General features: G+C 44.5%; 1 non-coding gene across 1 annotated transcript; it reads left to right on the forward strand.

Moving 5' to 3' along the window:
• Positions 1 to 13,501: 13,501 nt before the first annotated feature.
• On the forward strand, positions 13,502 to 13,583 carry trnal-uaa (transfer RNA leucine (anticodon UAA)). Its single transcript has one exon. It is a non-coding gene; the product is annotated as a tRNA-Leu (tRNA).
• Positions 13,584 to 16,021: the final 2,438 nt, after the last annotated feature.

The following is a 16,021-nucleotide window of genomic DNA, read 5'->3' on the forward strand; positions in this document are numbered from 1 at the left end:
ATTTCTGTAATTCATGTAAAGCGCTTTGAGACATGAATGAAAAGCACTGTATAGTTTGATTTATAATAATAAACTGTCACTTTTGTCACAGATGAGATACATCCGTGAGGTTGGGGGTGGGGCACGTGGCGGAGAAGCTTCTCCTCACCCTCGTGAGGAGAAGCGGCTCAGAAAATGGATGTTACATCATCCTCTTCTCGATTTATTTTTAAAACGAAAAGACAGTTAACACATATGGACACAAAATTGTGCCAATTGAGTTCCAAATATTTGCCCAAGGCCAGCCCGATTTTGACATGTGGCCTCAAATATGTCTCCCATCCACATCACATTTAGAAGGTAAAAATGACATCCATCCATCCATCCATTTTCTGAGCCGCTTCTCCTCAATAGGGTCACGGGCGTGCTGGAGCCTATCCCAGCTGTCATCGGGCAGGAGGCGGGGTACACCCTGAACTGGTTGCCAGCCAATCGCAGGGCATATACAAACAAACAACCATTCACACTCAAGGGCAATTTAGAGTCTCCAATTAATGCATGTTTTTGGGATGTGGGAGGAATCCCAAAAAGTGGAAATGCCTCATCTGCCACAAAGACATGCTGCTGGGGTCCTCAGTTGTCAGCTCCTGGTAACGGCAGTTACTTTTGGAGGGTGCCACAGCGCAGCGCTTTACCCAAGGCTGAGTTGACCAGAATCCCTCCATCACTTGTCTGTCTGTAGCGCCCGACATCAAGCACTCAGAAACTATAAGTAGCATCCACAACTCTCAAGAGAACCAACGAGAATGTTCCTTTGTCGTTGAGGAACTGGGATCCAGAGCTTTTGAGGACCACATGCTTCCCATCCAGTGCTACATAGCAGAGAGGAAAATCCCACAACTCCTCGAATCTCTCCGATTTTCCTCCACTCCTCTGTGCTGGGCTCAGCTATGAACTCCCCCGTGGCAGTCCCGAATGGCTGCTGCCACATCAGGGACTATCAGGAAACCGGGCACTCCGGTTTCCTCCCACATCCCAAAAACATGCATGGTAGGTTAATTGACAGCTATGAATGTGAGTGCGAATGGTTGTTTGTTTGTATGTGCCCTGCAATTGGCTAGCAACCAGTTCAGGGTGTGCCCCGCCTCCTGCCCGAAGATAGCTGGGATAGGCTCCAGCATGCCCTAGTGAGGAGAAGCGGCTCAGAAAATGGATGGATGGATGGGATGGATATACACACACAAACACACTAGGTCTGTATCCATACACCAAGTTAACGATTCGGTACATATCACAGTTTCTGACGGTTTCGATACACAATTTTTGGGATGATTATTAGAGATTTTTAAAAAATATATGTCTTTATACAGAATACTTAGATAAATTGTTATAATATATACATACATATTATAAATATCATCCATCCATTTTCTGAGCCGCTTCTCCTCACTTGGGTGGCGGGCGTGCTGGAGCCTATCCCAGCTGTCATCGGGCAGGAGGCGGGGTACGCCCTGAACTAGTCGCCAGCCAATCGCAGGGCACATACAAACAAACAACCATTCGCACTCACAGTCACACCTACGGGCAATTTAGAGTCTCCAATTAATGCATGTTTTTTGGGATGTGGGAGGAAACCGGAGTGCCCGGAGAAAACCCACACAGGCACCAGGAGTACATGCAAACTCCACACAGGCGGGGCCGGGGATTGAACCCGGGTCCTCAGAACCGTGAGGCTGACGCCCTAACCTGTCAGCCACCATGCCGCCACATGGACAACAATTAAGTATAAATGAACAGCAAAGAGCAGTGGTTCTCTGTTGAATGGTGCGGGTTCGCTCGAGTGGTACCTGAAAAAAATCCCAATTAAATATTCAAACTGCGTATTGTCACAGCGGTTTCAACTTTTCTTAAACACAGTTCAGTTCTTCTGTTAAGCGCAGCGCGCACACACACACACACACACACATTCTGTACAATTACAGGTATTATTTTCATGTCTATTTGGTCCAAATAAGATGCATGCAGTTTGGATGGTGCGGCTGCATGGGACACGGCCTGTGCCCATGCAAACTGTTTTTATTAAAGGTATGTACGGGTTTTTTTCCCGCAACTGTACTCATTGTTCAGCTTCAAACATGCATTCTGACCTAATATGTATTTTTTTAACTATTGCAGGATGAAGTCAGTCAAATTCGCAATCTGGAGAGAAGCCGAGTAGTCGTCGATCTACAAATCGGCGCTTTCTGAGTTCACTCACCTGAGTGCCCGTTTGAATGCGTTTGACAATGAACAGCACCGAGCATGCTGAAATAAATGTGAGTTCATAAATGACTACATTGGTAGTATGTAGTATGGCCGAAAAGTAGGGATGTCCCAGGGAAAACCACCTAATTTTAGCATTACCACAACCATATTATTGACACACATTTTAAACGATTGCACAAGTGTACTACCACTATATAAAAGTATCTTTTATGATTATGCACACTATTTTGCAATGGGTTTGCTTGCAAAACAAACCAATTTACCTGTTTAAAATTATAGTCCCAAACAGAGAATGGATAAATCATTACTCACCCAATTACTACACTTCATTTTAATAATAGTTTGTTTTCCTATCTTTGAAGGAGTCTGGGCTTTTAACTTTTGCACATATCTTTACATGTCTGCACTCCAAACAGGGTTTGGAGGGTAACTGTTACTTTAAAGATAGATGGGCAGAGAGATGGATAGATTTGCTTGCTAATGAATAGATAAATAGACGGACGGACGCATAGTTAGCTAACCTTTGCATATAACTGTTTGTTATAAAAAGTGAAATGAAAACACGAGACAAATTAAGTAGAAAATCTTTGCAGTTCGGGGTAAACAGAGACTTTTACTGCCCACATCAGCAAGTGCATGGATGATGTCACCACCACGAAGTCCATCACTGTCCGTGCTAATCAGAAGCCATGGCTGTTGGGGGAGGTCTACAGACTACTGAAGGTCCGCAACACGGCTTTTAGATCTGGGAATGAGGAGGGCCTGAGGACAGCCAGGGCCAATTTGTCCCGTGGCATCAAGGAGGCCAAGAGGGACTACTCCAGGAAGATCGCCCACCGCTTTAGTGACAGCAGTGACACCAGGAGTCTGTGGCGTGGTATTCAGACCATTACGGACTATAAACCCACACCACAGACCTGCGACGGCTCCACCACCCTGCCAAATGAGCTAAATGACTTCTTTGCTCACTTTGAGGCACACAACAGCACTCCTGCACGCAAGACTCCCCCCCGTCCTGGTGACCGAGTGCTGACCCTGACCTGGGACAGCGTGAAAAGATCTCTCGACAGGATCAACACACGAAAAGCCCCGGGCCCAGATAACATACATGGTCGTGTTCTGAGGGACTGTGAAGCTGAACTCACAGATGTCTTCACAGACATTTTTAACACCTCCTTGAATCAGGCTGTTGTCCCCACGTGCTTCTAAAGCCCCCACCATCATCTCCCTCCTGCCTCAATGACGACCGTCCGGTGGCTCTCACTCCCATCCTGATGAAGTGCTTCAAGCGGCTAATCATGCACCACATCTTGTCTTCCACCCCCCCAACCCCTCAACTCCTTGGACCCCTTCCTCACCTGCAAAGTCCTCCGCATCGCGGCGGATGCCACCCATCCATCACACAGCCTCTTCAACCTGCTGCCATCAGGCAGGAGACTGCGGAGTCTCCGGCCCAGGACGAGCCGACTCAGTTTTATTCATAAGGCCTCTCAGGAATCTGAACTCTCTGCCCTGCTCTGCCCCCTCAACCTCTTCTGTCCTTTGCCCACCTGAACTCTGACACCCCACAAACATGCACATGCACGCACCGATTACCGTTCGCAGCCGATTTCCCAGATCGGGTCCCGACATATGTCGGGAACGACAAAACTTCTTGTAGTGTGACATAAGCCACGACAAACGATTTGGCCCGATGACGCCAATGAAGTCTGGCAAATTGGATATTTTTTGGGGATATCTTCCGTGCAGTGTGACATATCAACAACAACTCTCAGACAGCACAACTTGATGGAGACCAGTAGGATTGCGTATTGTGACCGGCGCATCGCCTCCCTCACTTGCCGTTGTCAACATACTTGCGCGCCGTTGTTAACATTTATTCTCACGCACAAACCAATGTTTACTGAAGCTTTAGGGCATGATTCCACGGAACGCCGGCATGTTTACGTCCAACTGTATGTGCTTGCGCTTGCTAGGGTACATAACATTTTGTTGCCTGCTTGCGAGCCGTATTGTATGGAAAGTACATGAACATAGCTCAAGCAATACTTCAATGAACCTTCTCTCCCGAGCACCAGTGACGAACAGGTTTTTCCACATTTTGTCCCTCCACAGTCAACGCGGCGCATTGTTGTTGTCGTCACCATCGTAACGAGTGTGTCTTGTCGCGTTGACCGGTGACACATTTTCTGCTTCCACCTCAGGGGAGCTAATATAGTGTTTGATTTGACAAGATAGAGCCCAGTGATGGTAAAAGACGGGATAGGGTGCTATCGGAATAAATGTCGAGTAGTGTTGCCACTGTCTGCCCCAGAAACGGCAAGGTTTGATGGCAGTAGTCTGACATAGTGTAATCGGTAAGGACCAAATGTGTCTTGTCGCCTGATCCAGCCATGACAACCCGAACAGCCCTGTTGCACATCCCAACTTCAATGACTAGAGAGCAGAGTGGCGCAGCGGAAGCGTGCTGGGCCCATAACCCAGAGGTCGATGGATCGAAACCATCCTCTGCTATCTGGAGCTCCTTCTCTGTTATCATATGTCTGCTCATAGGATGTTGTGGAACTGCTATCATTTAACGTCTTACTCTTTGTGAGAAATATTGTGCAATTAAGACGAGTCAACTCATTGGCTGAGGCCCACGGGAAGTGACCCTTTCCTCAATTCACTTCGTACTGACAAAAAAAATGTGTCCTTTATTCATTGTTCTGTCAATTTAAAATCACTGAGTCAGTACCCATAAAGGTGGCACGACAGTTCAGCGTGAAAGACAAAGGTAATGACATTAAGGCAAACACTTTCAGGGGAGAAAATATTTTATGGCGACAAGCAAACAGTCCAAACAGAACGGCAAACAGCTCGACCTTTTTGTGGCGAATTGTCCCAAACGCCTTGTGCGCCAATGAAAAAATAGTAAGACATGAACTATCTTGACAAGGAAACGGCAGTGGTGGTATTTGAACCCACGCCTCCTGAGAGACTGGAGCCTAAATCGAACATCTTGGACCGCTTGGCCACACGACCTGAAAACCCTATCTTTGTAAGTGGAATAGTTTGGCAAACGTAAGCCCGACCGGGAATGATGGTGTGGGATCCCCAAGTAATAGAGGGACGGCGGAGTCTGACAAAGTCCGGGTGGATGGCGGAGTCCTGTACGTACTTAAATTCCGTGTTTAATAAACCTTGTGTAATACTAGTCACTGGCAAAGTAAAAGAGGGACGGCGGAGTCCGACAAATTCCGCGAGGACGGCGGAATACTGTACGTACTTAAATTCCGTGTTTCCGTGTTTTCGTGTGTTTGCAAAAATTTTACTAGTATCGTGTGAATGTGTAAAAGTATGAATCTATAGACAGGATTGAAAGTGACAACTGGGTTTGGAAGCAAATGCAAGAATCCTCCGCCCCGTGTGGGTAGAAGCTTGAGGATGACCAAAACCCAGACATTCATTGTCACCCTGTCATTTTGAATAAAGTCAGTATTTAGGTCACTCTAGGTGCAAATAAACTGACTTCCAAATTCACAAAATGGGAAAAAATAACAGTAAAACGGATCCAAAAGAACGCCCAACATCTAAAGATTGGAAATATGTTCAACTCCAAAACCCTTCCAAAATAAAACATTTAAACACGTGGATAACCAAATACGGTTTCGCTGGCCAGCTAAATTCGCAAAAATTAGTTCAACTTCGAAACAAAATAAAGTGTCGACACAAAAATAATATATCGCAAATAGAAAAAGAGGGATATGACGACTTACTCTTCTGGCAAAACATGGCGTCTAAAAGAGAAAAAAAAAAAAGAACACAAATTTAATTGAATTGGAACTATTTTGGTCAATAGGACCTGGACTAATGAGGATGTGAAAAAGGCCGTAGCCGGCATCACACCCTACAAAGTAGACATTGTCCAGTTTGTTGAGGAAATGGAAAATGTTAGACAGTCCTATCATTTAAATGGAACAGAAACTCAACAAATTTGGATGACTGCAATGGGGCCTGATTGGCACCTTTGCCGAGGAGATTGGGACCCAAAACACCACGGTGTTGTAATGCCACATAATGACAGAGAATTACAACATCGAGTTTGGGCTTTAATAGAAAGAACCACAGCTAGGTTTTGCAAAAGGTCAAATTTCACGGAAATTAGTCGGGTGAAACAAAAAGACGAGGAACCTTTTGAAGAGTATAGGGTTAGAATGGCCGCTTGTTTTAAAGCAAACAGAGGCTTGAATGGGCCCTTATTAACAACAGTTAAAAAATGCTTTACATGCGAATTCGAAAGAACACATGTTGGATTTATCTGACCCAACATTATAATGAATAGACACAAAAGGAATGAAGACGCTGGTCTCTTTTTCTCATGAGGAGGGCGCATGGGAGATTGTTCAGATTACAGCCTCTCAACACGCTCGAAACAATCTCTCCCGTCGCCCCTGCATTTATTGGAAAATAGGGAGGTTTCTAAGTTTACAAGACACAACACACTAAGGGGAGGGTTTCAAGGTGAAAACATGGCACCAACACCTGCCACGTCCCGGCCACGTCCTTCTCTCTGATGATTCCTGCTGAGTCATCTTCTTGAAGGCGAGACATCTTTCTTTCTAAAAATTGTCCATAATACTCATGCAAGCTAAGCAAATAAATGATAACTTCTACAATATATCCAACATTTCCCTCCTGTTTATCATGTATTTGCACAAATTCTCATATCATCTTACAGTCACTTCATTTCGATTTTTAACTGTAGAATCATTTTTATGAAACAAATACATATACACTCAGAGTAAACTTGTCATACATGAATGTTGTAGTTTAAACATCGTAATCATCTGAATCAGGAAACAAATCAGTTGAAGCAAAATCGTCATCATCATCATTATCTTTATCATCAAACAGTAATGGATACATCAGCTCCATACGGTTCTCCATGGGGGTTATGGCTGTGGTGATTAATTTACTGATTAATGCCCGAATGCATGGGATACAACAACATCCACAAAATGTCAGAATGGCTGCAAAAACAGCAATTGAAATCAATATTGGTGAAATTAGGGTTTTATATTTACCAAAAACGTCCATCCAGCTCTCCCACAAGGAGTGTTGACTGAGGGTCCGTAGATCATCGATGGCTCTGGTCAAGCTGCCATCTGAAGCAGTATTGTTTGTTCTCCAAACATACCGCAAACTCCTCCCTCTCTTGCGAGGAGCATGTCGACAGCTATGCGGTTTTGGAATGTTCTTGAACTGCACGTGCACAGCTTCCAACCCACTCCGAGTCCAATTTCCTAATCTCTGTACATTGAAGTGGATATAGTTTATCCCATCAACATTTTTATTAATCGTACACCACCAGCATATGAAAGACTCAAATCCTCCTGCAACTTGGTCAGCTAATTTGCATTGATTAGGAACCCCACGAGGAACACCTATGGTGTTGATGTATGTTTTATGTTGGATAGTTTTGCCTCGGTCAGGATAAATCTCTTTTTTGTCTATGTTCTAGATTGGACAAAAACATTGGTGCCCTTTCCATTAAATCTTGAACAGGCATAGGGTATACTGACACATGCAATATCAAAGTGATAATAGCGCACAATCCAGATTTATCTTTAGGTAATCTATCAAACAGTCTATCATCTCCGGACCACCACCAGGTGTCGCTCCGTGATACTGGCATAAATTTTGGTCCGACTTTTAAGGTTACTTTACACTGTGTGTCGTTCAGTGGTCCTAATGTTTTGCCTTTGCTAATCATGTTTATACAAGTGAAATTATTTGGTGCTACTAAAGTAGAAAACATCGGTTTGTGTTTATCTGCTTCTGTTACGGGATATGTAGGATCCCATGATTTACACCTCTCCGTTGGTACAGTAGCGTTCATTCATGGAATAAAACAATCTTGTGATAATTGTGCCGGAACTATGCGCAGCAAAGGCCTGGGACCCATGCAAACCGCACAATCTTTTCTCGCTACATTTGCTGCTTGTTCCACCAATAGTAACCAATTGTTATTTTGTCCTGAAACTCCTGTGACAACAAGGAACCAATCATCAGTAGTTATGTTGTTAACCATTAAAATTTGTCCACCTTTCTTTGAAGTTTTCAATGGGCATTTCTGGTTTAACACGGTTCCCATAACACAATGCTACTTGGAAGTGGGGATCTTTTCTGTCAGAATATGCCCACAAGCTCATCATCAAACACACTGAGTGACTTGATTTGTATTTCAATATTAAACTATGGGCCGTTTTGCTGAGGTTAAACTTCTTTCTATGTTCTTTTGCTGTTTTTTGTGACCAACTGGACCAATCATAACCTGTTTCACCAATGAGGTGTTCCCATCCAAAGCCTATAGGTGCATAGCAGTCATATCCAAATCCCCAATTCTGCCCATTCTCTTGAGCATCATTGGTGAGAGCCGCATATGGAATTATGATTAAAGCAGTTTGATTTTGGGGGGCACAAAATATTAAACCGTTTTGCCGCATTTGGAGGCCATGCCCACAGTTCTGATCATCAGCTGTACTCCTTTTGATACGAGTTAACGATTCCATTTTTTTTAATTATTGGGTTTGTCATATTGGTCCAGTTGGTAGGTGATTTTCTATCTAAAAAATTGGTTGTATCATTTCGGGTGGGACGTCCCATGTACCGCATACACAAAACCAACACCATAGTAGCCAAAGTTGCTACGTAACAACTTATCGAATCTCGTAAGCAACGTGGGTGTGCCTTTCTGCTGAGTTCTCACTGAAAGGGTTGGTGTCTTTTTTCTTCACTGACCAGCAGCAAGCGTTTTCAGAATCTACACATCTGCTCCCGCTCCGTTATCAGACTTTTGCTCACCTTCCCTATTTGAGTACTCAGCTGAAATGACTCTTTTACAGTGTGTTAAATGAACCCACGCATTTCTTTCTGCTATTTTTATTGTCCCATTCATTCTTTCCACTAGACCTACACTCTGAGGGGTGGTAAGCACAATGGTTTTTCAAATTGATGTGGAACATGGTTCCTATTTGATTGATTATTTGATTTACAAAATGAGTCCCATTATTGCTGTAAATGGTTTCAAGTATGCCATATCTTGGAATGATATCTTTACATAGTGCTTTTGCCACCGTCAGAGCATCAGGTGATTTTGTTGGGGATAATTCAATCCATTTAGAAAATGCATGTATGATAGCCAAACAGTACTTCTTTCCTTCACTTTGACTTAATTCTGTGTAATCCATGTGAATGCGTTGGAAGGGGTATGTAGGTAGTGGAAATTTACCTCTAGTAGGTCGCAATTGCCCTTGCGGATTATGTCGTGCACAGATCATGTATGCTCTACAATAATTCTTTAAATATAAATTGAAACCATAGGTTGTAAAGTGTCGGTGTATCTGTGCCACCATCCCTCCAGTTGTGACATGTGACACGGCATGGCTCAATATAGCAGCCCATTTGAATAGGTTTTTTGTTTTGTTTTTGTTTTTTTCTCTCTGTGCTAATGTAAATTTCATTTTGTAGTTTTGCACTTTGTTTTTCCCAATAATTGCGCTCTTGTTGTGGAATACTCATATTGGCTATCAGTATAGATTGTACCATCTTTATTTAGCATTAGTTTACATGCCTCGATTAATGCTACTAATTCAGCAGTTTGTTCGGCCAATTCCTGACAATCATGCTGCGTGCCTTCATCAGGTAAGGGTATTAGCGTGGCTGGATTTAAGGTTGTGCATCGCTCAACAGTCAAATGTGGTTGTGACAGGAAGATGGCCATGCAAGATAAATGTCTTGCAGGTGATAAAAACGCTATATTCATTTGCAATAGGAGAGCAGACACTGTATGTGGGACCTTAAGAGTTAATGGATGAAATAACACAATTGTGGAACTGCTCTTCCACTGCCATCAAGGCTGCCACAACTGCTCTGACACAATGCAGTAATGCACACGTCACGCTGTCCAATTTAGTCGAAAAATAAGCCCATGGTTTTAGCTTATCACCGTATTGTTGTGTAAGTACGGAGGTCATGTAATAGTTTTTACAATCTACCATTTGAATGAATGTTTTATCATTAAATTTGGAAGGCCAAAGCGCAGCACTGGACACCAAGTGTCGTTTAATGTCACAGAAGGTCTTTTCTGCCTCTGTACTCCATTAATCAGGTGATGTCATTTTAAGGTTGGCTTCATACATTAATTTTGGCAATGGTGCAACAATTTCTGCATAGTTTGGAATCCATGCTCTACAATAATTTGTCAGACCTAAAAATGATTATTATATGTTTCTTTGTCTGTGGTTTAGGATTTTTTAAGACTATAGCTTTCCTGTCTTCTAACATAGTCCTTCCTCCTACACTTAAATCATGGCCGAGATATTTGACTTGTCTTTTACATCATTGCAATTTATTTTTGTTAACTTTATGTCCCTCTTCTGCTAGATGATGCAGTAAGGCCAATGAATCTTTGCATGTCTCTCCATCTGGAGATGCCAGAAGACATGCGTGTTGTCATAACTTGTGAATAAATGGTTGGACCTTCACAGTAACCTTGCGGTAATCTAGTAAATGTATATTTTTTGCCCTCAAATGTAAATGCAAACCAAAATTGACTGTTCTTCTCTATTGGTACAGAAAAGAATGCATTACTTATGTCCACAACTGTCAACACAGTAGCGTCTGGTCTTAATGAATTTAACAATGTGTGTGGATCTGGTACGCATGCTGCTCTCTGTATTACTGCAGTATTTACTGCCTGTAGGTCTCCAACCCACTGAAGGTGGGTTGGGGAGTTACATGGTGATTCTGGACACTCCACTATAACTCCTGCCTTAATTAGTGCTTCAATTACTGGTTTGATTCCTTCATGTGCATCTGGTTTTAATGGATATTGACGTGTCCTTTGTACTGGTAAAGCCCCTTTAATGAGGCCGACATCAAATGGTCCTGTGGACCATAATTTTTGGGGAACTTTTTTAATATTTCTTCATCAATTTCAGTGAGGATCATTTGGTCTAATCAAACAGGATGCATGTGTTTCCCTTCATCACCCTGTATCGTCCAAAACATCGCCTTCCTAATTAGACCAGTTGACGCACTGTATTCCGGTTTGTTTTCTATTTGCTGCCAATCATTTGTATCTTGTCCTTGTTTTACTAATGTTCCCATATGTTTCCACTGTGACTCATAATCTTTGCACAATGAAATATGTGGGACACTAATTGTATTTTTATACAGTTCCTTTAATTTGTCTGGTAAAATAATTCCTGCCGCGACCTTTGCTTCATTGTCTGAGTACAGATAATCTCCAGTAATTTTATCAGGTGTCGCATGTCGTAACTTGTTTTCATATCCTGGGTCTGGCCCTGGTGTGTTTTTGTACCGCAGAGTTATATGCAGCTAATCACCTCCTTTATTATCTTCTACTTCCGTGATAAGCTGCAAGGCTGCAGACAACAGGGCATTTTCCCATGTTTTAACGGTGGTTTGTCTGAGATATCGATTGTGTAACAGAATGTGATTTCTCTGCTTTCCAGTGTCACATAGAGGTCCTCTCTTTTTAATTCATGTTTTCGTTTCACAACAATATTTCCATTTGATGATGGAATGAGTACAAGTCCTAGTTGGAATAAGCCATCTCTTCCCAACAAATTCACAGGGCACTCCGGGACTTCGAAAATGGGCATTCTACAAGTTCTCCCCTGTGGGTCTCTAATCCACACAGGCTCAAGTTCCATGGCAAAAGTAATTTGCCCATTTACAGATCTAACTATTGCCTTATGTCCCGATAGTTTGGAACCTGGAATCTTTTCCCGATATGCAGTCCTACATGCTCCTGTATCGCAAAGAAATTTCATTTCTTTCCCATTTACTGACAAGGTTATTTCAGGTTTTCAGTGTCCAAACTCAGAATGTCCTGTAAATTGAAATCCACTTCCTCATTCTCTTTAATGATGACACAAGAGGATTTGTTGAGTGAGGAAGCAGGCTGGCTTAGTCATGCGGTAGTTTGTCCGTCCATCCATCCATCCATTTTCTGAGCCGCTTCACCTCACTAGGGTCGCGGGCGTGCTGGAGCCTATCCCAGCTGTCATCGGGCAGGAGGCGGGGTACATCCTGAACTGGTTGCCAGCCAATCGCAGGGCACATAGGAACAAACAACCATTCGCACTCACAGTCACAGTCACAGTCATGCCTACGGGCAATTTAGAGTCTCCAATTAATGCATGTTTTTGGGATGTGGGAGGAAACCGGAGTGCCCGGAGAAAACGCATGCAGGCACGGGGAGAACATGCAAATTCCACACAGGCGGGGCCGGGGATTGAACCCCGCTCCTCAGAACTATGAGGCTGACGCTCTAACCAGTCAGTTTGTCCGTATTCTCTTTTATTTTATATAATTTGATTCCTGCAACGCGGTTATTTTTTTGTGTATTTAACCAACCATTAAAGCCGTGTTCAGTTATCCCTGTCTCTAAATATTAAATTTTATCAGGATCCTGTTTTTTTTTTTTTTCTTTTTTTTCAAATTTAATTTAATGAACTTCCAATCTTTACACTGCAGTGTACCCCTGTTTTTTATTTTACTACTTCCTTTCCCCATTTGAAAGTGTAATACTACCTTGGGTAGTCTACAACACTGTTTCTTTTCAGTAGGACGGTGATTCAAATTTACTTTCTGTGGTAATTCTCACTTCAACTCTTTCGAGTGGACTTCTTCGTCGCACAATTCACGCACTCTTTAATCCTTTTTCCCAAAAAAATTCGAATTTAACTCACCAAAGTCGTCTTCAATCCTGTGAATTGTCGTCAACCTTCAGATCCCAGTTGAGGAGAACGAAGACCAGTCCCGGAAAGGGTCTCAATTTCTTTTTCTCATGAGGAAGGGCGTATGGGAGATTGTTCAGATTACAGCCTCTCAACACGCGCCTGTATTTATTTGAAATAGGGAGGTTTCTAAGTTTACAAGACATAACGTACTAAGCTCCAAGACATAACGCACAAAGGGTAGGGTTTCAAGGTGAAGACATGGGACCAACACCTGCCACGTCCCGGCAACGTCCTTCTCTCTGATGATTCCTGCTGAGTCATCTTCTTGAAGGCGAGACATGTTCCTTGATCAAAATCGTCCATAATACTAATGCAAGCTAAGCGAATAAATGATAACTTCTACAATATATTTAACAGTCACACAACAAGTTTTGTCACTATACTTCCCGTTCGGTCGGGCTTACATTTATAAAAAAATTCCCTGTCCAAAATTGGGGTTTGCAGGTAGTGTGGCTGAGCGGTCCAAGGTGCTGGATTTAAGCTCCAGACTTTCAGGAAGCGTGGGTTCAAATCCCGCCACTTCCTTTTCAATATCGTGAATATCCTACTATTTTGTCATTGGCTCCGACAAGGCGTTTAGGACAATACATATTTTTGGCCACAAAAAAGTCAAGCTCTTTGCCGTTCTGTTTGGACTGTTTGCTTGTCGCCGTAAAATATTAGCTCCCCTGAAAGTGTTTGCCTTAATGTCATTACTTTTGTATTTCACGCTGCACTGTAGTGCCAACTTTATGGGTACTTACTCAGTGATTTTACATTGACAGAACAGTGAATAAAGGATGATTTTATTTTTCAGTAAAAAGTGAATTGAGGAAAGAGTCTTTACCTGTGGACCTCAGCCAATGAGTTGACAAGTCTTAATTGCATAATATTTCTCACTCAAGATGTTACATGACAGCAGTTAAACAATGGCAGAGGATGGTTTCGATCCATCGACCTCTGGTTTATGAGTCCAGCACGCTTTCGCTGCGCCACTCTGCTCTCTTGTCATTGTAGTTTGTATGTACTCTTTTACCGTCTGACAAATATCAGGCAGCCGCCAGCAACAGGGCTGTTCCGGTTGTCTCATGGCTGGATCCGGTTACAAGACACATTTGGTCTTTCCCGATTCACGATGGCGCCTTCCAGTGTGGTCACCTCGGTTATGCACTCTCTCGTTTTGTTTTTGTTTTTGTGTTTTTCGTTCGTCTTTGGAGACATTACACGACTCACTTACACAAGGGGAGACTTTCTAACCATCAAGGAGGCTACTCTGGACTTTCTTTCATCAACTTTCGGAAATGTGCTCAGTTTTTTCCCCGAGTTACTCACCGGAGCGACGGCCGCGGTCTTCAGCACATGGAGGCGGAGGCGACGCCACAGAGGGAAGCGAGCCGGCATCCAAGTGAAACTCCGCATAAGAGGATACAGATTGGCGTTCCCGACAATCCACCTCGCGAATGTACGCTCCCTACCCAACAAAATGGACGAGCTTCATCTCCTGATAAAGACCAGTAAAGACTTCGGACGTTCCCACGCCATGTGCTTTACGGAAACAGAACTTTGGTAATGTTCCGGGGGAGGCGGGGGACATCGAGTCCGAGTGGACCATGTTCCGCGCCTCCATTGCTGAGGCGGCCGACCGGAGCTGTGGCCGTAAGGTTGTTGGTGCCTGTCGTGGCGGCAATCCCCGAACTCGTTGGTGGACACCAACGGTGAGGGATGCCGTCAAGCTGAAGAAGGAGTCCTAACAGGCCTTTTTGGCCTGTGGGACTCCTGAGGCAGCTGATAGGTACCGGCTGGCCAAGCGGAATGCAGCTTTGGTGGTCGCTGAAGCAAAAACTCGGGCATGGGAGGAGTTCGGTGAGGCCATGGAGAAAGACTTCCGGATGGCTTCGAGGAAATTCTGGTCCACCATCCGACGTCTCAGGAGGGGAAAGCAGTGCACAATCAACACTGTGTATAGTGGGGATGGGGCTCTGCTGACCTCGACTCGGGACGTTGTGAGCCGGTGGGGAGAATATACTTCAAAGACCTCCTCAATTCCACCGACACGCCTTCCCATGAGGGAGCAGAGTCTGGGTTCTCTGAGGCGGGCTCTCCTATCTCTGGGGTTGAGGTCACCGAGGTGGTTAAAAAGTTCCTCGGTGGCAAGGCCCCGGGGGTAGAAGAGATTCGCCCGGAGTTCCTCAAGGCTCTGGATGTTGGAGGGCTGTCCTGGATGACACGCCTCTGCAACATCGCGTGGACATCGGGGACAGTGCCTCTGGATTGGCAGACTGGGGTGGTGGACCCCCTTTTTAAGAAGGGGGACCGAAGGGTGTGTTCCAACTACAGGGGGATCACACTCCTCAGCCTCCTTGGTAAGGTCTATTCAGGGGTGCTGGAGAGGAGGGCCCGTCGGGAAGTTGAATCCCAGATTCAGGAGGAGCAGTGTGGTTTTCGTCCTGGCCGTGGAACAGTGGACCAGCTCTACACCCTTGGCAGGGTCCTCGAGGGTGCATGGGAGTTCGCTCAACCAGTCTACATGTGTTTTGTGGACTTGGAGAAGGCGTTCGACCGTGTCCCTCGGGTGGTCCTGTGGGGGGTGCTTCGGGAGTATGGGGTACCGAACCCCCTGATACTGACTGTTCGGTCTCGATACGACCGGAGTCAGAGTTTGGTCCGCATATCCGGCAGTAAGTCGGACTCGTTTCCGGTGAGGGTTGGACTCCGCCAAGGCTGCCCTTTGTCGCCGATTCTGTTCAGAACTTTTATGGACAGAATTTCTAGGCCGAGGCGTAGAGGGGGTCCGGTTTGGTGGCCTCAGTATTGCATCTCTGCTTTTTGTAGATGATGTGGTTCTGTTGGCTTCATCAAGCCGTGACCTCCAACTCTCATTGGAGCAGTTTGCAGCCGAGTGTGAAGCGGCTGGGATGAGAATCTGCACCTCCAAATCTGAGACCATGGTCCTCAGTCGGAAAAGGGTGGCGTGCCCTCTCCAG

This window comes from Phycodurus eques, chromosome 21, assembly GCF_024500275.1.
Source record: "Phycodurus eques isolate BA_2022a chromosome 21, UOR_Pequ_1.1, whole genome shotgun sequence".
Taxonomy (NCBI): domain Eukaryota; kingdom Metazoa; phylum Chordata; class Actinopteri; order Syngnathiformes; family Syngnathidae; genus Phycodurus; species Phycodurus eques.